Genomic DNA, 22,692 nt, shown 5'->3' on the forward strand with positions numbered 1-22,692 from the left:
AAGCCCACTGGGTCACTGTGAGAACAGCAAAAGGCACAGACGTTCTGAGAGAGCATTGTGGCGTTAGATAAAGGGCCCCTAATGTGTTGTTTTTGTTATGCATGAGGCTTCATCAGATTGGATTGTAGTAGAAAGCGTGGTGAAATCTGACCGTTTACAACAGCTTTTTCAAATGTCAGAGAATCCCCTACGGAAGATGGAGCCTTCAGGAAAACACACCTTTGTACTCTGTCCAGTTAGCATTACCCGTGACTGCCACTCCAGAGGTCTCTGCAGGGGTTCCTCTCCTCAAGAAACAAACAGGTTTTGTTGCTGTGGCTGTTGTTGTTGTTTTAAATCCCTCTTGGATAGAACACTTTTTTTTTTTTTTTTTGAGACGGTCCCTCTATGTAGCTCTGGAACTCTCTAAGTAGACTACACTGGCCTTGACCTTACAGAGTTCTCCTACTTCTGCCTTCTAAGTGCTGGACTTAAAGATGTACGCCACCACGCCTCATGACAACTAACATTTACTTTATAGTTTTAATTTTACAGAGCCCCAGGTCCAAGCAAATGACCCCATCACAATCCACTGTCGGTTTGGATTTGAATGAAAGAAAGAAGAGAGAGACAGAGGCAGAGAGACAGAAATCAAGGCAATACAACAGCGTTCTCCCACTCCTAGCAGGTTCTGCTATGAGATGCTGGAGTCTCTTCAAAGGCAGGAGCTCATGTCTATAAGCACAAACCTTCTGAACTCCGTGGCTGCCGTGGAATAACTGACTGAGCTTTGGGGTTCACTCAGCTGCCCATCCATCCAGTCACTGAAAAGTAAGGTTTCAGTTCAGGGTTTATGTTTAATTTTCAGACACACCACCGCCAAAAACAAGCCATTCCCCACTGCGATGTAATAATATTAACATCCACAAGCTTCCCAGTTTTCATAGAGCAATTTTAATGTTTTACCAAGCGTACTGAGTCATCTACCTACTCGGCACGGAGATTCGGGAATTCCTGAGGGAATGAGACTTCTCTGCCCTGACTGCCTGAGCTTGGTGTCACTTGCCTGTTAATCCTTCAACTACTCTGAGTGATATCAGTCATTTGAGCTAACAAGGTTAGACGCCAGGTTAATAAGATGTGAGAACCAGAAGCCAGACTCCCAGTGCTACCTGATGGACTCTAAACTCTCTTCCTCTCCCGATAGCCACTATCCCATCCGCCCAAACAAGGACCAGACACTGCATCTGTAAACTCTTCCCGCCATCATGACTCTTGGTGCAAAACACACACACAGAGACACACAGATACACACACACACACAAACACATATAGACATGGACACACATACACAACATACACACACACACATACACACAACAGGTATACAACACACACACACACACAAACACACAGACACACACACACACACATAGACATACAAACACATACACACAACACATACACAACACACACACATACACATACACACACACATATAGACACACACATATAGACATGGACACACATACACACACATACACACAACAGGTACACAACAGACACACACACAGACATACACAGACATACACATACACACACACATATAGACACACACATATAGACATGGACACACATACACACACACATACACACAACAGGTACACAACAGACACACACAGACATACACACACACACATATAGACATGGACACACACAGCTTACACACATATACACACAACAGGTACACAACACACACACAGACACACACACACATATAGACACACACACATATAGACACACACACATATAGACACACACACATATAGACACACACACACATATAGACATGGACACACATATACAACATACACACACATATACACACAACAGGTACACAACACATACACAGACACACACACACATAGACACAACACATATACAACACACACACATACGAACACATATAGACACAGACACACAGACACACAACACACACATATACACACACACACACACACTTTAGGCATACTTGATAAAAAGGAATAAATGAGCACCTATATTAAACATCACACTCATGTAGCATCCCAGTCACCATGACTAGTTCGCCAGAGATCTCATGCCCTGTCTTAAACATTCTTGTTTGCTGCTCCTCATTCCCAGAAAAGCCATCATGCTTCCAAGGGAACACAGATTTATTAACAACCTATTTATTAAAGCTATCAAAGCAACCCAGGATGCTGAATTGTGTTTGCTCAAGAGGGAAACGTGTCTGAGTTTCTAGATGAGCATGCCCTGGGCTGGCAGATGTACACACTGCACAAAGGGAGTGGAGTGGAGCTGGACATGGGACCCCTGGGGACGGGTTCATTCAGCTTAGAAAGAAGACATCACCTGGTAGATTTCTTTAGTTTTTTCCCATTAAAAGCTACCAGATAAATGTATATCCATTCGATTATAGGAAATAGTGTCTATGTATGTATTTAATTGTTTCCTCACTCGGTTTGAACACATAAAGCATGACAAGCATAGTTAGTTCCACAGCAAAGATTCAACTCCACACAGCGAGAGAGGCGAAGGGACAAGGGCAGAGGGGAAAGGCTCATTTACTGTTACATGCATCCACATTTGAACCAGTCTCCACAAGGTTCCCTTACTCCACACAATGGAACAGGGTCAGAACGAGGCTCAAGTCTTTCCTGAATAGCCCTTTAATGGAGCAATCACTGGGGAAAGCATCCTGAATGCATTTCCTACATTGCAAGGACGTCGTCGTTGTAGTCGGGGCCTCTGAGGGCAGGCAGCGCTAGTCCAATGAAGAATCCTCTCCCCATTCCTATCTTCCTTGCCACTTAACAAGTAGGCTAGCCACACCTTCAAACAGAAATCACACCTCCCAAAACCAGTACTTGATCGTATATAGGGTTGTTTTTCCTTCTCTGTCACTGGCATTGATCCCTGGCCTTCACTTGAATCCTATCTCTGTGACATTTAAGAGCCAAAAAAGAGTCCCAGAAATGGGGAGTGCATGATCTGACAGAGTGGGAGACAGCCAAGCTGGGTCTCCCTGCTCTCCCTTTCCACATTTACACACTGTGCCTCTCCTCCAACCAGAGGAGTTTGTGCAGGGGAAAATGTGGTTAGTTTCTAACTTAACTAATCAGAAACATGATTTTTTTTTTAAAGTGGAAAAATTGAAGATTTCATCTTCACACAGAGCAAAGGTTATACCATGCAATCGTACGTTTCCTTATCCTTGAACCTAAAGCTGACTCGGCAGAGACTCGAAACAGCAAAAATGGAGGAAATACAAAAATGTAGCCTGTCGGTCATTCTAACAGTGCCTCCCTTGGTCATCAAGAGGCACACGAAGACCTACAGTTCACCAGAGATGTGAAAAGTCGTACAAGGCAGCCACCATTTTCACTCTTACCCCAACTTTCTCGTTTTTTCTGACTTTCTCTTTTTGATTTTAAGACATTATTGCCTTCCGCTGGTGCTGGGGCTCGAACCTATGCATCCTATGTGCTAAGAAGGCACTGCACCACTGACCTACATCCCTAGTTTTTATTTATTTTTTTTTCCACTTTCACTTCCTTGAAACAATGAGTATATCCACTCTCAGGGGAAGAGGCACAACGGCCACAGAGACATGAATCAGAAGAAGGGACAGCAGCTCCCAAGGAGTTCTCCTGCCATTTCTACATAATTTTTGGAAGTCATAATCTCTGAGTAAACCAGGTTCCCTAGCAACCAAATGCTCATTTGAATTTTCCTTCCTATCCTGTCGCCCAGTCCCCCTTCTCAGCTGCAGTTGGTGATGGAAATATCAGTAGAAAGAAGGGAGGAGTAGCCCTGGGGACTTGCAAAGACACACATCTGTACCATCAAGCCAAAGTAAGAATTACCACTACTCTGCTTTTTAAAAAAACTGTAATACCAAAGATAAAAGATCAGGAGCACAGCTTGTTTGTTATTATAAGTGGGAAAGTGTAGGTTCTTTAGGAAGCAAGAAACCATCATGGGTACCACAACCTGACAAGTTTGAGAGAGACGCTGGTGGAGTTTGTACCTAAGAAAGGTTTGGGAGTACAGGCTAGTCTGAAGGACGCATACTGAGGAAGGCTTTGTATTTAAAAACAAGGAATCAGACGCAGAGACGGGCCTCCCACAGAACCAGATCCACTCACATCAAGAAATCCATGCAAGTCAGAGAGGCAGGAAGCAACCACTTAACAATTCCGCCATGAAGGAAGTCTACGACTGATGTTTAAAACTCAACTGAGATATCAGGAAGGGCTGCTCCCGAAAGACGGAGGGGTTTCCTTGTCTAAAATCTTAGGAGGTAGAAACAATCCAGCAAAAAGGAACAGAGGAAAAGCTGAAGCACTGGACAGAGAGAAAGAGCAGAAGTTAGAATGGTCTGAAACAGAAATTATGAATGTGGATTTGGAGGCCGGATAAACGTGCATGCATAGTCCACCATGTGCTTCCTGTGTGACTTCAGACAAGTCGTTTATCCTCTTAGGCAACCGTTTATCAATCTACAAAGGGGAAACCGCGTCTGCTTTTCCACAGGGCTGCATTTCAAACCCAATGAGCTCCTGCACATATTGCATCTGGCAGATAACACGTGCTCATTAGGAGTTTGCTATGAAAATGCATTCTCCTTAGGCATGGTTGGTACGTGCCTATAATCCCAGCCCTTGGGAGGCCGAGGCAGGAGGATTAATAGTTCCAGGACAGACTCTGCTACATAGTGAATTTGAGACCAGCCTGATACACGTAAGATCCTGACGAAGAAGGAGAAGGTGGGAGGGAGCAAGGAGATGGAAGGAGGGAGAACGTGCTCTCACTCAATGACGGTAGTGACGATTACTTAAGTAGCGTGCTTTCTTTTGCTTACTGTGGAAGCACCGACGAAGTCTGTACATACTGTACCTGTTGGTGACACGGTCCCTTGTGTGCACATATTACATGAGAACACGCTTCCTGCTGCTTGACAAGACACCAAATGGAAATTCTGCCTTCAGTCTTTCATACAGTTGAGAAGTCATTGTTATGACACAAGAAACAAAAACACACACACAAAAAAGCAAAAGCAAACAACCAGGCAGGCTTAGGCTCTCTCCCACATACATTTACTTTGAGCTTGACTTAGCCTCTGTGTCTGGATTCAGATCAATGCTGTTTGGCTCCTCTTTTGCAAGGAATTACTCAATAACCCATGTAGATTTTAACCGAGAAGCAAAAGGAGCATCTGTATGCCCATCTCTGGACCAGGCGAGGACCCAGGGAATTTCCCACAAGGCCCTTCCCAAGCACAACCTGCCTTCACCCTGCAGCCCCCACAGCCCCCACACTCCATCACCACCACCACCACCACCACCACCACCACCACCACCACCACCATCATCATCATCATCATCATCATCATCCCCTTGCTTTCTGAATACAGCTTCCCGCACACAACTCTCTCATTACGCAAAAAGGCACGTTGACTGCTTAAGCAATTTTAAACCTCACCTACATGGTGCCCTACTGTGTTATAGCCCCAGTGGTCTTTCCTTGAGCCTCGAACATGACAGCTTTAAAAGCACTCAGGCCTATAGGAGGACAAGACATCAGGGTACTTCAGGGTGACTTACCAACGTGTAGGTGACCCTCACTACTGCTTGTATGAATACAGAGCCTCCTTACTCAGTGTGCAGCTGGCAGATGCATTGGCCATTTCAAGAGTGTGGCTACCATGACCAGCCCTGCCCAGGCATTCTTGTACTCTCACTGGGGTTTGGGGGTTCCTCATTGGGAAGCCAACCCAACACAAATGAAGACTGGGAATGCTGGTGTGGTAAACCAAGCTTACTGCTCCCACTCCAGTCTTGCTACATATTGAAAGGAGACCCCATCCCACTCTCCTGACAGCTAAGGGAATGATATATTCCAAACATCCTCCCATAATCACTGCATCAATCTGACATCACCAGCACCATGGGCTTGGCCCCTCCGTTCCATGTCTTTGCCCAACACTTGACAATGACAGATTGGCCAAGCGTGAGATGGTACCACACCATGAATGGTTTTAATATTAAAATACATTCTACATTCGGTATGATTAAACAGCAGGGTACTGGAGCATGAAGGGACAGAGCTGAATAGAAAATGTAGAAGTACAACTGATTACTTATGGAAATTAATTCTATAATTGGGGCCTATCTAAAAACCAATGGGCAAGAATGGACTCTTTAAGCAGGGGCTTGCAATACCCAGATAACCGGGTTGAAAGAAGAGGAAATTGGATCCAGTCTCCACACCATCCACTGAGATAAACTGATAGTGAAAAATTACTGACAGAATCACCACGACATAGGTGAGTTTCTCGATGACTGTGCTCTCCAAAATGGCAGCTGCCAGCCACACGTGGCTCCGGCGTGCTCGGGAACTGAGTATTATTTGATTTACTCTTAACTAAATGAAAGTGAAGATCAAGCACTCTTACTGCATTCAGTTACTGGGAAACGGGTGCACTTGGGACACAGTTATAGAAACCACTCCTTTTCAACTGCAAATTGTGAAACCTAAATACAGAGCAAGTCTTTACCGCAAAAGTGTAGGGCAAAGCTGAGCTATGCCAAGAGTTAAAACATCACAACAAAAAGATGCTGGGAGGTCAAGACCACTTGCTGCTCCTGCCCAGGTCCTAGGCTCGATCCCTAACACCAACGTGGTGGCTCAGGCTGCCTGTAACTCCAGCGCCAGGAGTCTGACGTTCTCCTCTGGCCTCCAAGGGCCCCTGCACACATGGTTTACATAAACACATGCATATATAGCTACAAAATTCTTTTTAAATCTTTTTTTTAATTAAAACATACACACGTGGTCTCACAATGTTTAGCATGGGCCAATATGATCAAAATGCATTCTACAGATGTATGGAATACAATGAAACTTAACTATTTTTGAATAATATACACTAATAAAAATTTAAGTATCAATAATTTTAAATATAGATTACTTATTAAAATAACATTTGGGGGTTAAAAGAAATACATTATTGTAATTAATCTCATCTACATATTTACTGTAGCTAATAACAAATTACATGCATGGTTTATACTATATTAATTATATTATATTATACAGTCTTACTCTAAAGCCTGGAAAATAAGGATGATTTTTTCCAAAGCATGACTCGAAAACCACGAAGCAATAAAAAGATGAAATTATTCATTTATACAATGAATAGTGCAATCAGTGAGCATGATAAACGATGAACCAAGAAGAACTTCACAAACATTAGGATTCACATCTCCAAAATAACAATAAAGGAAATACGGGAGATGATCCGTGGGGGGAAGGGCACCTGAGCCAGAACCATGAAAGAAGGCAAGGCAGCTCATTGTAGAAGAGATACAAAGAAGGCTGGGCTGCTCCTCTAAATCCATGCAGCCATGGTTTGATGGCCAGCACCACATAAAACTGGGCACGATGGTGCAAGAGCTGTTACCCCAGCACTTGGGAACCGAAAGCTCCAAGATCAGAAGTTCAAGGTTATTCTTGGCCACAAAGACCCTGGGACACAACAGACCCTGACTCAAGGTGGAGTCAGGTAGTGAAGTCATCATCTCTCACGATTCAGATAACAAAAATACTAAGGTTTCACAGTATATCTAATGGTGAGGATCTGAAAATACTAAATGGAAACATCTGGAAGTATGTAAGTCATGTTTTTAATAACGTTTATTACTGCATAGTGTCACAGTTGTTCAATTTTAACTTCTTACTATGTCTAATTTATAAGGTAAGTTTTAACAGAGGTCTAGAAAAAAATAGACTTGGGCATAATCTGCCACTTCCAGGCATCCATTGGGGATCTTGCAGCATTTCTGAGGGCAACAGGGGACTGCTGACTGCACTGAGCAAAACCCCATGGTATTTATCCTTTGGCCCAGTGATTCTACTTCTTAGAACCTATGATAAAGATAAGGCATTGAATACTAACAAATATTCACCAGGCTTTCCACTGGAGTCTTGTACACTCAAGGGTTTTTGTTTGATTTGCAAGTAAAAAGAAACCACACCCCACTACAACTCAAGTGCAGAAGACTAGAAGCAGCCATCTATTCAAATGCTTAATTTGGATACTTTAACACCACAAAGTCACAGTTGTAAGATGTAATGAGAAAACTCCAAAGGGAAATAAGTGCAAAGAGGAATGAATAGAATTACAGAATGCCACTGCTTTTCCTAAAAGGACAAAAAAAAAATTTTGATAACCTCAGATAAAATTATGTATAAAGATGCACATATACAAATATGTGCACATAAATTATTATCTCCATCTGCATATTTGCATATATGTTTATACCCATATCTCGGTGGGTATGTGTATACGTATATGCCTTCCTAGTTCTTCCCATTGGAAGAAAGAATCAATAAGGTCTGGAGGCAGCAAGAACGCTCACTATCCAGGCTCTGGTATCTAAACACCATTTACCCTACTAAGAGCTGAGGCACAAACATGCAACGTGCAGCTGCAATACCTTGAAAACCAGAGAGTAGCGAGTCTATCAATGACTTCCTAGTCTTGCCAAGTGGATTCAAAGAGCAATATAAAGACTCTCCCGATGGAAAAAACATAGAATGAGTTTCAAAATAAACAACCATCTGAAGGCTGAAGCCGGAAGACTGTCAACTGGAGACTAGCCTGGGCTACAAGCAAGACCCTGTCTAGAAAAAAAAAAGTACAAAAAGGAATAAACAATCACAGGGGGTATAAATGGAAATTACATTAAAATCTATGTGTTCACAGTGATATTTACCTAAGCAATACAACAGCTACCTCTCTGGTCTCATTTGGAAGATAGGAGAAAATCAGCTCATCACTGTGAACATTAATTAAAATAGAAGGAAGGAAAAACAATCATTAATTATACTGAAAGACATGTAGCTCAAGGTTACCAAATGGTTGATACGTTTAATGAGAGAAAACTCCCAGCTAGCAAGTGCAGATAAAAGACTAACCTAGCTTTATAACCTGTTCTGCAACGGCGGTGGCCCTCAGTGGCTCAAAGGGCCTGGGATCATTATGGGAGGGGCAGCTTAACAACAAGGCCCCAGAGCCCGGCCTGCAGTCCCAGCACCTCGCTCGCTACCTACGAGACACGAGTCAAGATGCTGCCTCTTAACTTCTCCCAGAAGAAGCATGGTGTTTGTGACCACTCTTGTGATGTAAAGGGATGTGTACCACATTCCACGGGATGAGCAAACAGTGTGCAGGAAAGAACAGGAAAGAAGAGAATGTAAAGGATAAAAAATGCAAAAACCTCTAAAGACATGTTCATTTCTTCAGCAGATAAACTCTAGAGAAGAAACTGAGGAAGAAATGCAGATAAACAGAAAGGAAGCCAAACTATAAAAGCATTTCTCAGCTATGAACATCATTTAATCCTGAGTGTCACCAAGAAATCATTGAAAAAGAGGAAGGCAGAGGAGGAGGAAGAGGAAGAAGAAAAGGAGGAAGAAGGGGAGGGAAGAGGAAGACGAAAGGGAGGAGGAAAAGGAAGAGAAGGAGGAGGAAGAGGAAGGAGAAAGAAAAGAATCAATCAAGATAATTTGCTTTTTTGATATTTGATAGAAAAAGAATTATTGCTGAAAAGTTGAGGAATGAAATGATATTGTGGTTATATGAAAAATGGTTCTTATCTTTTGGAAACAGTATTCTATAGACACAGACAAGATGATAACCATGTCTGTAATTATGCTTCAAATAGAAACGTGGGAAAGGGGAACGGGCAGAGGAGAGGGCAGAGCTGGCAAGGAGTTGATCATTAAAAAGCTGTATAATGGAGTCGGAGAAACTGATTCTGGTCTCATCACAACATCTTGTCACCCACAAGACCAAGGGTCAAAGCATGCCGCTTCTCAATTGTCCCCATCTATATTCATGGGAGGAAATACAGAGACAAAGAGTAGCAGGGATTGAAGAAAGGGTCATCCAAAGACTGCCCCACCTGGGGATCCATCCCATATGCAGCCACCTAACCCAGTCACTATGGCTGATGCCAAGAAGTGCTTGCCGACAGAAGTCAGATACGGATGTCTCCTGAGAGGCTCTGCCAGAGCATGACAAACACAGAGGCAGATGCTTGCAGCTAACCACTGGACTGAGCAGGGGGACCCTAATGGAGGAGCTAAAGAAAAGACTGAAGGAGCTGAAGGGGTTTGCAACACCATAGGAAGAACAACAATATCAACCAACCAGACACCCCCCTCCCCCCAGAGCTCCCAGGGACTAAACCATCAACCAATGAGTATACATGGAGGGACCCATGACTCCAGCCACATATGTAGCAGAGGATGGCATTGTCCAGCATCAATAGGAGGAAAAGCCCTTGGTCCCGTGAAGGCTCATTTCCTCAGTGTAGGGTAATGCCAGGGTGTTGGGGCTGGAGTGGGTGGGTGGAAGTGGGAACATCTTCATAAAAGCAGGTGGAGGGGGGAAGAAGAGAGGGAAAGGGGGATAATATTTGAAATGTAAATACATAAAATATCCAAGAAAAATAAAATTAAAAAGAGTAATTGTCGCAGCTAGCTACTGTGAGCACTAAACAGAATGTATGTAATGCTCTCAGCACAGCACCTGTGAGGGAGTAAACACTCAGTACACTAGCTTCACTTAGTACTATTGCCAAGTATTGCCACGGTAAGTCACGATTGCAAGCTAGAAGTGGAGGGAGCTGAACAGAGTCTGTTGACTCCAAAGCTAATATATCCTTCCCACTGTATTAGGGTGCATCACCCACCTCTACCTTGAGTCTCTCTGCAGAGACTGAAAACAAGAAAGCCAGAGTCTACATGGGCTTCCCTTTATACTACCCATGGTTAATGACCCCGCTTCTCAGCCTCCACTTCTGGAAGGAGACAATTAGCCGTCGTTTCCCATAATGTTGCAACTGTGTGGTGAGTCCTAATAGCTATTCATCAGCAAGACGTATTTTTATCCCCTTATAAATCAATACGCCGTCATAAATCCACAACAATTAAACCTTGTGCTGTTTCATCTTCCTTCCAAAACCCAGCCTCAATTTGTTACCACCTCCTCAGGTGTAAGTTACAGAGTGGCAAACTGAGAGTCTGAGCACACAAACTAAGGCACTGATTGAACTTCAGGCTTTGTGTGGAGCCGAGCCTAGTTTAACAATGGCAAGTTGCCAATGAAGGCTTTTTTTTTTTCTGAAGAGTGAGGAAATATTTGATATTCTTCAATGAAGTAGATAATCCCAGCATTTTTAATAAGAGACATCAAGAATCCTGGGTAAGGTTCATCAGTATTATTTTACTCCTTCATGCAAGAATTCTGATACACACCACTGCTCCATCCTTTCTCCCCACCCCCGTCTCACAGACACCTCTCTTGCCCTAGTTTGCTTGCCTCCTTGAGACCCTCTGTTTTGCAACTTTCTCCTCTGTCCTTTCTATCGCATTACAGATAAAAGCTGGAGTTTCCCAGAACTCAATGTTCTGCTTTTTTCTTGGATCCTTTCCCAGGGCAATCTCAAACCAAATCACAATAACATTTCACACATACATACATATGTACATACATACATACATACAGACAGACAGACAGACAGACACATACACACACACATACACACATACACGCGCACACATACACACACATACATACACATATACCCACACACATACACATACACACACACACATACATACACATATACCCACACACACACACACACACACACACACACACACATATGTTCAACACACACATGTGCTGTTTCTCCTCTCTGTGTAATGGGATTCTTTATTAATATAGAAGGACCAAAGAGAAACATAATTTTGCCCTCGTGTGCTTTAACCTTCGGTTGGGGTGCAGAATTAATGTTAATCCAAAAATCATAAAAAGTGTGCACGCGATTGCGACACCGGGTGATATACAGAGGAGGGGTCACATGGTACAGTAAGGAGGTGGAATGGAGGGATTTAACCTTGCCCTGGAAATTGCAAAATGATTCGCTAAGAAATGATGACTGAGCTGAGGTCAAGCCTGTTACTCTACCCCAACCGCCCTTCTGAAAGCCAGGCCAGAAGGGCAGCTACCTATTAGGCCTCTCCACCTGAGAGAACAGACAAAACTAAGACGTGTATTTTAAACTGACGCAGTAACCTTTGTCTTCAATGCACAGACTTCCGTCTTAGCGAGCGTGATCCATCCAGAGAGTATTAGCAGTTAGCCTTCACCATTTTTCTTACAGTTCTGGTCTGTTTTGTTTAGCTTTAAATCCTTGGCCTATCTGCCTGCAGAAGAATTAACTGGGCTCTCAGTATCCCTGACTGAGCTGGGCATTAACAGAACAGTCCACTTGTTCTGGTTGACCCCCCTTTAGTCTCTTCTCTACACTCAAGAAAAGGCCATGTAAAACTATGCGTCTTCCCACTTCCAGTGACTCCCCCTGCGTAGACGCTGAGTAAAAGCCCAAGCTCTACAGCCAACTCTACACAGCTCATGAGCCTCGGCTTCCAGCTCTCCCTCAGCTGACAAGAGCTGCCTGCCACGAAGAGCCGTACCCATGAGGCTCCTCAGCTCAGGGTCTGCCCGTGGCGGCCTGCTTCATCGTCCTCCTTCCAGACCTGTTTGTCCCAAAATGCCAGCCTAAGAGTCCAGCAATGCACAGAATGAGAAAAATAAAAACCTATCAAACCGCACACATTCGACCGTCCAACCTGAGGCTTCCTGAGGGATCGTGAGGTCATGTGGTAGCAGTGTTAGTAAGAGTGACTACTCCCAGGGAGAATGGCTGTCCTGTAGGCCTGTCTCCCAACTCAAGTGATTTCTTATCTGAGCTTTGTGTGTTCAGCACCGGCCGTGTTCACACAACAATTCCCCGGCTCGCCTGGGAACTCCACCAAGCCAGGGGCCAGGCCTTTAGCTCTCTCCAGCATCTCCTCAGGGCCAGGCACAGAGATGACAGAGAGAGGCACCAACAAAGGCAAATGTTTGCTCAATAAATTATCGGAGCAAATAATAAAGATTAGCGCCTTCGCTTGGGCCAACGACAACACTATCTTTCCCGGTGCAGACTAGACTTCTTCATTTAAAGAGAATTTTAAACGGGAGCACCATTTTCATTTTTAAAAAAAAAAATTTTTTTTTAAAGAAATCCAAGCCTAAAATCAATTATTAGCTGCCAACCAACCAATAACTACTTAGGCAACACGGTCAATTCTTCTGCCTCAGTAGGCAGGACAGAAGAGCATTGATTTAGCTGGGACCAAAAAGTACGTAAATGATGAACGGGGGACACAGCTCAGTGGTAGGTGGGCTTGCCCGGTGTAACATCCGAGGTTCTATGTGGAAAAGAAAATGATCTAACCTGAAACCAAAGGTACTAACAACAGATGTGCTTGAGGAGTAACCGGAAGGTAAAGAGCAAACTAATCTCACAGCAGAAGGAGTTCCTTGACTCATGAAGGATCAGAACTCAGACTCGAGAAAGGGCTTCTTTAGTCTCAGGAGAAACAGCAAAAGTGAGGCTATCCCACGGACAGCCTGAGGAGGGTGAGCAGATATGTTTTGGGGAAGCTGTCTTTCAGCCCTAGGTCCCTGACCTAGAAAACAGAACACTGGAGTTTCGGCAGACGTTCGGCAGCGCTCAGAGATTCCTAGATGGTGAATTCCTCCATCACAGCATCCGTTTGAGATTCGTAATGAGGTAGACGCTGCTTCGTCCCTTACCACCTTCCGATCCTAGGAACTGCTACACGGCTGTCATAGGAAAATTGCTTTCCGCAGAGCTTGCAGACAGAACCGGCGTCACCCCTTGGCACACAGGAACCATGTCTGCCTCACTTTACCTGGGTCCTTCGGATCTTCTTATGAGAAGCCATGTGACGCCAAGGCCTTTCCCACACTGGGGCCCAGGAATGCTGTCTTCCTCCTCCACCACAAGGGAGTTCAGGGAGAAGCCATCCGGAGCAGCTGTGACGTGCACAGTGCCTCTCGGGCTGTTGGGAGACCCACTTCACTCACAACTTACTGAACACAGGTATGAAAAGAAAAACCCACCTTCCAGGGCAAACAACATACTTCTCGGGCAGGAAAAGCCGTAAGTCACCATGGGAAGTGAAATGCATGGGTTCGGTGATGAACTCAACCCCTGCAATATCTGCCACCCTCCAGTAACAGTGAGGCATCAGAGAGAAAACCTGACTTAAACCCAAGTCTCCCTGGGCACGACCAGGTCCTTAGCTGCTTCTCAAGCCCAATTTTCTAAAGCCCAGTCCGCAAACAAACAGGTCAGTTGGCTTGTACAGTTTTTGCTTTTATTTTTTTTTTTCCTTCTTCTGGAGCTGAGAATCAAACTTATGGCCTCAGACCTGCTTTTAAAAACGTGCCCAACCATTGAGCTATATTACATCTGCCCAGGCTGCAGTCTGTAATCCTCTGTCAAAGTGGTTCCACTCACTGGCCAGGCCAACATATCCACTACGGATTCAGGGGTGACGTCGGCAAGGTAGCTCTTGGCTACACAGCCCTCTGCTTGGCATAAACATGTCCCAGGGGCTTCTCAAACTCTCACAGAGAACTGTAAAATCACAAAAAATTAGCGGAGAGGGGATGCGGCTCAGGTTATAGCAATATTAACTAAAGGAGAGGACAAGATCAAGATGAAATAAAACCGTTCTATTTGTGATTAGCAAGGAGAACCTGATGTGTAATGAAGCCTTTGGCTGGGGCTGTTACCGAAAGCTGTGAAATGCTTCCGAGGATTTGTTGATCACGTTTTTCTATAAATAGCCGTCACCGTCAGGACAGTTTCTTTCGCTACTATCCGGCGGCAGAGGACGGAACCTCAAAGCAACACAGACGCAGAGAAGTGCGATGCTCCAAGTACTTTCAAACGACCTAGGAGGTTTTCAAAATCAACAACAGCACCACGGAATCAATTTAGTGAAAACCAAGTCCAAAAGTTCCCTGAACTTGGAGTGCTCCAATTCCATCTATCCCATGAGGTATGGAGTGCCTGTCTGTCAATTCACTAGTGCTGTAAACACGTCTGTTGAGATGGCAGAAGGCTGTGAAACAGGCAGAGGCAGATATGTGCTGGAAGATCTAAGGCTTGATGGGTGGAAAAAAAGTGGGAGGAGTAAGGAGTTGTAGGGTAAAGCAGGACTCAGGCCCCTGAGGGCAGAGGGGAGGAGCCTGGCTGGAAGCAGGAAGTCTGCAGTTGGGGGGCAGGTGGGAGGAACGCAGAGAAAGTGGCTCCTGAGATGTGGTTAAGATAATAGGGCAGCCCATTCTCAAAGAAACCTCGGTGTCTCACAGGTATAAACACAGTGGAGGGAAGAGAGGGCAAAGGGGCTGTGGGTGAACATCTGTGGGGCAGAAAAGCGTGGAAAAGCTCCAGGAAGGACAGAAAATTGAAAGGGATACTTGGCTGAGAAACTAGAGGGAGGTAAGGCCAGCCCAAGAGAACAGATTTCTGAGAGAGCCATAGGATGCTGGGAGCGGAAGGAGCTCACAAAACTGGGCAGGACTCCATGTTGCTTTTTTCCAGGTGATTTGGGAGGAAGCAGCTATGAACCTAATGAACTGGGAGTTGGGAGAGCTAGAGCTCTCTCCCCAAGGACCTCAGCACCAGGACAGGCGCCAACATGGAAACCCCTGGTTGCTACCACTGAAGTTGAATGTCCAAGACTATACACATGTAAAGAACGCCCTGAGAGAATCAGTAAGAGATATCGGTATTGGCTGACAAATAATGAGGTAGCAGGAGAGAAGGGTTCATCAAGGGAATTATGGCTACCCCAAATCAAGATGACCCCATCAAGAACTGAGGTAATTTAACGGAGCATCCTGTTTGACTAATGGAGCAACCTGTATTAACTTCTCTGTCAAGTATGTTTCAAAAACCCCACCCCGAGGCCTAAGACACAGCTCTTAATAAACTAGCACACAGATTTATTAAAAACTATGTCTGCATCTAATGTATTTCTCCAAGGTCTTAAACACATTACAGACCCTTAACTAATTAAGTTAATTCCTTCAGTTTGATCACCATTTGAGTGACTTCCAAGTGCGAAGTGGTACGCCGGTCCAGCTGCCATGGGGGTTTCTAAGAGAAGCAAGACAGCCCTGCCTTCCAGTAGCTTGGTCAGTAGCTTGAATTCAGATTGGGAAAGCTGTACTCTTCCCTGAGGGTAGGAAACAGAGCAACTTCAGTCGTCCAGCTACGCACTTACAGGGAAGTCAGGGATCGCATTAGTACCCACAGCTGCAGGCACCCTTGTGCTTTGCCCCCATGTTTACCCGGCCCCAGTTTACCCCCGAGAACTCCTGTCACAACTGCACAACTGCAGCATGTCACCATGCTCCTCACTGCAGCTGTAACTTGTAAAGATTAAACTTCAGAACTGACACCGTCAGGCTAAAATGATTGCCTACTTTAAAAAATATGTGTATTGTAATTTACACACCGCTTCAGACAGGCTCTGGAATTATGAGCCCCAAAAGTCAAAACTGTCACTATTTTTTAAAATGCACTCTTACTATTGCAGTTCTTCCTGCACAAAAGGCCTACCCCTGTATCTGTGTGTGTGTCTGTGTGTGTGTGTATCTGTGTGTGTGTGCCTCTGTGTGTGTATGTGTGTCTGTGTGCCTCTGTGCATGTAAGTCTGCATGTGTCTCTGTGTGTATGTCTGTGTGTGTCTGTGTGTGTGTCTGTGTGTGTGTCTGTGTGTCTGTGTGTGTCTGTGTGTGTGTGTGTCTCTGTGTGTGTATGTGTATCTGCGTGCCTCTGTGCATGTTACGTCTGCGTGTGTCTCTGTGTGTATGTGTCTGTATGTGTGTGTCTGTGTCTATGTGTATCTCTTTCTATGTGTCTCTGTGTGTCTCTGTGTGTGCCTCTCTGTGTGTCTCTGTGTGTCTCTCTGTGTGTGTCTGTGTATGTTATGTCTCTGTGTGTGTGTGTGTGTGTGTGTGTGTGTGTGTGTGTGTTTGTATGCACCCATATTTTTCAAAGCAGTATTTTGAACTGTCTGTTGCAATCCACTTTTCAGGATGTATCAAGAACCTACCTAAATATGATTTACTCCCTCCACACTAAGGAGTGAAGCTCAAAGCACCATGAAATAGCTGAAGATGGATATATTTAGTAAAAACATATTAGTGACAAAATTATTTCTACCTGGGACAGTGACACAGCTTACAGATAAGGGCACCAGCTACCAAACCTGACAGCTGAGTTTGACCCATAAGGTAAAGGAAAAAAACCGACTCCTTCGAGCTGCCCTCTGCCCTCATATGTACGTGTGTCCGAGTACACACAAATACACTATATATTAAAAGCAGAGACAAGTCAGAGAAACCCTGAACACTCACCATGAGCACTGTGTGGGGTCTTCATACCTGTGCCACCTCTCATAACCCTCCATGCCCTGTGGGGTGGAGCCCATCCTATAATCATTTCCAAAATAGTATTCTTGAAGTTCTGTACTTTTTCATGAAACTAAGTCCAGCCCCTTCAATATCAGAAGTCCTTATTCACTAGATGTTGGGGGTTGCTTTACATGGTCAATATGTCCCTGAAAAGTTAGAGGAAAGTCAACTTTTATGTAAAAAAAAAAAAAAAAAGAAAGAAAAAGAAAAACATTTTCACGTAAAATTGCATTGTAAGAGCAAAGGCGCCAAGTCTCGCCTCTGGCCAGCCATGCTCAGAAGGCTTGCCCACATACAACCAAGGCACGGTGCAGGGGACAGCCTCAAACGCTGGTGAGTTTAGGCTTCAAGAGCTTAGCCAGGAGGAGATCCAGAATTAAACCATTCAAACCACTACCCACAGCCTGAGACTTCAGCCACACAGCAGGGGGAAAATTACATTCCTAACACACAAAGCGATGCCACACCCCCTCTGTACTCCTTCCTAACAAACCAAAGGAAAACAAGTCATTGTGTTATAAGACAACATGAGCTGAGCAATTTCTGTTAACCGACAGTCTTCTTCCAGTGTCCAGCCAGAATTACCATCACAGTCTCTCCTTTGAGCTTATCTTCAAAGTAGGGCTTGAAGAAAACTCCGAAGGATACAAAAACCCATTACCTTCTTATTTAAATGGGCCTGTGACTAAAGCTGTTTTTATATGGCTATTGACATACGTGGGTTCCTCTGTATAAATGTCTCCTGCATTCTTTCGACTTAATGGAAGCACAGGGACGATTAGCTTTTGATAACTTCTCTGATAAGGAATACTGCAGTAGAAGTGGCCACACAAGTGCCTAGAGCAAGCCATTTTTCAGGTACGATGTTGAACAGAGCTTGCCAAACCCAACACAATACTAAAGCGCCTGCAGCCTGGACATGGTACAAGGTGTGAACCATCTTCATCCTTAGACCGTGTGTTAAGCAGTCACACAGACAGCACCTGTGAATGGGGACAGTCTTCATTCACATCTATGACTCTTCAAGATATTGGGGGGGGGGGGAGAGAGAGAGAACGAGAACATGAGCCTCAGGTGTTATCTTCAGAAACTTTGTCCACCTCCTTTGAGACAGGATCTCATCAAAACAGTCTGTACAGTGCCCTATCAGCGCCCAGAAATCCATACAAGATCATTAAGTGAGGTAGGTTGGAGAAGAGGTTAACAAGAAAACAAAATTATCTGGTTTTTTTTTTTTTTCAACTTAGAGTGAAAATTTTTAACCCTGAAAAAGGAAGAAGCTGGGATCCTCGTAGAATGAACTTCTTCCTGTTGAAGGATGTGGATCCTCTCTGCCAACCACACAGTTGGTAGAGGGAGGGCAAGTGGGGTACATGTTCCAAATTGGACAGGGTGTGAACAGAGTTTCTATCCCAAATGAGGTGCGAGCTGAAAGCCAGAGCTACCTCAGCCCTCTCTGGAGGCATCCGGAGTCCTGAGCACTGTGTTTGTTTCTTTCCTGACAACCCTGTGCTCTAAGCCTAGTACCACACACTAGAAGGGATTACATTTCAATGCTGCACGTCTGATCTCTGAAGTACCGGTTCCAGCATAGTGTCTAATGCCTTTAAACACGATGGGCTGCTCTATCCCAGGGACCCTTCCTACCTTGTTAAGTAGGGAAACAAAAGCAGATGGTGGGGTCCAGATTAATTTCCAAACCCCATCAATTGGATTTCCAAACAGCCAACCCAGGACGTACTCAGTGAATCATATAACTCAGTCCCAAAGCACAAAAAAGGGAGAGGGTAGGAACCCCCAAATTCTGCATCTTGGACTTAACAGACCCTTCTTAAATATCACCTAATCTTCCTTTCCCCACCCTCACCCCCCCATAGGAGATGAAGTAGTCCAGGTCCACTCCACCCATGTTTGTTTCTTCCTGGTACATCCCAATTCTGCCAAACTCAAAGGTTATTCTCATTAGGTTGAAAGTGAACAACATCGCCTTGAATTGGAAGGTGTTCCTTATAACCATTTGTGTAATGAGCTTCTCAGTTCCTCACAAGTCTAAAAGTGGGGGAGGGGGTGCGGGGCATCTGTGGCCAGGCGGCCGGCCCCCTCCCAATGTCTGAGTCAGAATAGCTAGCTGTCTTCACTGAGGTTCTGGTTGGTCAGGGTGTATCGCTTTCAGAGCTGCTCAGCAACTGAACTTATGGCTGTCTTCCCAGCCACACCGAGCAGACGCTCTATTTTAAAACACTTTTCCTAACTCGCAGGCGATGAAGGTATCTCATAGGTTGTCAACTTCCTACTGGAAACAAATCACTTCCCTCTCAAACTGTGCCTGCTCTCTCAAGATTATTGCGTGTTTGGGTGTGTATATTTTTATCTTCGGCCAAGCAACTCTACAGGCAAAGAAAGGCACCCCCCACCAAAATTTTATCAACATGCCTGAGCCATTCAGGGCCTTCACAAGAGGAATGAATGGGCAATGAAAGCTCTTCGGCCTAGGGACTTCTCCCACACACACATTACATAGGGGTATAAAAAGAATCTCTCTCTGGAGGGAGGGAGGGGGCAGGGTGGATGATAAGGAAGGACGTTAAGCAGCTGAGCAAAGGCAGCCCAGCCGCCGCGGCACTTCTCGAACTGCCTGCCTGCAGAGGGGAAAGAAATCTGCTTCTGTAATTCAACCAAGCACCCTCTGCAAGGGCACGAATAATAAATACACCCAGGAAGGCAAGCAGATGTACAGAAAAACAGCCACCCTGAAAAGGTCAAAACTTCAGAAATCCCGGGGATCATATCCCCTACATAAACGCATCCATCAGTGGGAACCAGAGAAGGGACTTGGAGACTTAGCCAAAGATTCTAAATTTGGGTGTCTTCTTTTTTTTTTTTTTTTTTTTTTTTTTTTTTTTTTTTTCTTCCCAGCTCCTGCTTGCAAAGTAACAGCGGCCACAGGCAAAGCTAGAGAAGAGCAGGAAGGCTGAGGGCGGCGCGGGGTGCGGGTGGGAAGGGAGGGGTGTCTCACACCAACCACCCAGGCCTCGATGTGACGAAAGTCGTCAGCAGCCCTAACCGCATCCCAGCCCCTGCAAGCAGACGCCCCCCTCCAACTCCCCCAGCCTGGCTCCGGTCCCTTGGAGCGAGCAGCTCCAGCAGCCCCGCAGCGGCAGCCCAGCCCGAGCAGAGCGCCGGCAGCACGGGGATCGCGGCTCCCATCCCTTCGGCAGACACCCCGCAGGCCTCCCTCCTCGCCCACCCGGGATGCCCAGCGCGCCGGAGGTGGCTCCCGCTTACCTTGGGCGCTCGCGGGGGGGGCTGAAGGTGGCAAGCCCCCCGCCCCCCGCCCCTGGCCTCCTCGCCTCTTCTCTTCCTCCCTCCTCCACGTCCTCCTCCTCCTCCTCCCTACAGTGTGGCCGGGGCTCCCCCTCCTCCCCGCCGCCTGGAGTAAAAGCAGAAAACCCCGGAGCTGGGCCCGCGTGCGTGCGTGCGGGAAGGCGGCGCGCGGCCAGCTCTCCAGTCACTAAGCGCGGCGCGCGGCTCGCAACTAAAGTGTGAAAGAAGCGGTGGCCGCGGCGGCCGCGCCACGGAACGGCCCCCCGGGAGTGGGCAGGGAGCGAGCGGGAGCTGGCAGACTCCGAGCGAGGAGGGAGGGGACCTCCGCGCCCAGGCGCTCACTCGAGGGGCGGGGGCAGCCAGACACTCCCCCGCCGCCCGTCCCCTCCCCTGCCCAGCTCCCGCGCGCGGCCGGCTCTCCTCCCCCGGGGCGGGGCCTGCGGAGGCCGCCGGGCGCGGCGCTCGGGAAAGAGGGGCTGGGCAGCCAGGGCTTCGGGGAGGGAGGAGGGTGTACTAGCTTGTGTCTGGCTGTTGACCTGTGTGTGCGTGCGTGTATGGGGTGTCTGTGTGTATGGTGTGTGTGTGTGTGTGTGTGTGTGTGTGTGTGTGTGTGTGTGTGTGTGTGTGTTCTGTAGGGAGAAGAGGAGAGAGCTTAGTGTGAGCATGCACACGCGTGCTGCAGGGAGGGCGAGCTGTGTGTGTGTGTGTGTGTGTGTGTGTGTGTGTGTGTGTGTGTGTGTGTGTGTGTGTGTGTGTGCGCGCTGCAGGAAGAGCAGACTGTGGGTCTGTGTGGCGGGTGTGGGTGCAGCCGGAACGGAGTGTGTGTGTGTGTGTGTGTGTGTGTGTGTGTGTGTGTGTGTGTGTGTGTGTGTATGTGTTTGTGATTTCGCGCGCACCCGTGCAGGCTGGAGGGCAGGCCCAGATACGAAGGCTGTGTCTTGTCTGGCCTTCCAGGGTCCTGTCACTTGGTTGGCGGCGTGGGCGCGGACCGAGGCTTCACCAGGATTGAGGCAGGAGCCGGGAGGGCAGATGCTTGTCCAGCAGATCCACAGAGCTGGGCCGCGCAGAGAGGCTATGCCTGCTCAGAGCTAACTGGGGAAGGCTGCACAGCCTCGCCCTACCCCTCCTAGGCTGGGCAGAGCCCGCCGCATCCAAGGCCAGGAGATCCGCCTCTGAGCGTCTCCACCTTGCCTCGGAGCTGCGGCGCCTGCAAGATGAATGAAGGAAGACGCTTCTGCAACTTAGTAAAAGCTAAAAGCTGCTGGGGAAAGATGTGGACGCCCTGCTCTGCTTTCCCCACCCTCCCTGGCCTCCTTGGACAGAAGGGGCGAGGCCGCCCTAGCTGAGTGATTGATAAAGAACCTAGAAAGATCGTCCCTGGCCAGTGGGCCAGTTCTTTGTGGACCCCCACAGGTCAACCCGTTCCCTTCCCTTCGGGAAGGGATTTTTTTTCCCCCTCATCCAGGCGCACTGGGCCTTTCTTGTGCGCGCTGAATTGATCCTTCTACACTGATAGCCTTTGCGTGTCTTTTGTGCAGCTTCTGCGCGCTTCACTGCTCCTTCACTGCCTTAGACTCTGAGGAATGCCAGGCCCCCAGAGTGAGGACACCCATGGAAACAATGGTGGTAAAAGATCCTCCCCAGACCTCACCGATTACACACACAGCCAAACCACTTCCCACATTCGGCCAGGATGAAGTTGGAAGACAGAAAAAGACGCAGCTGTGACAGTGATATGACACTTAATTGAAAAGCAAATTCATAATTTGGCTTAATGAAATAAGCTAAAAAACCCGCCCATTCGTGTCTGGAAAGTCGGCCTCTTCATTTTTAAATTCAATTCTTTTTTTAAATCTCTTTTGTCAACATCAAAGGCTAATATTACATTGTTCGTGAAACTCAACTTGGATTGCCTTTTTTTTTTA

At 46.4% G+C, this 22,692-nt stretch overlaps 1 protein-coding gene across 1 annotated transcript in view; it reads right to left on the reverse strand.

The window, feature by feature from the left end:
• The window catches only part of C13h1orf21 (similar to human chromosome 1 open reading frame 21), a 209,387-nt gene extending 188,238 nt beyond the window's left edge, over positions 1-21,149 (reverse strand). Inside the window, exon 1 of the mRNA XM_039090444.2 lies at positions 20,729-21,149. The gene's annotated coding sequence lies outside the window, so the exon portion shown is untranslated. The remainder of the gene's footprint in view (positions 1-20,728) is intronic.
• Positions 21,150-22,692: the final 1,543 nt, after the last annotated feature.

Source organism: Rattus norvegicus, chromosome 13, assembly GCF_036323735.1.
Source record: "Rattus norvegicus strain BN/NHsdMcwi chromosome 13, GRCr8, whole genome shotgun sequence".
Taxonomy (NCBI): domain Eukaryota; kingdom Metazoa; phylum Chordata; class Mammalia; order Rodentia; family Muridae; genus Rattus; species Rattus norvegicus.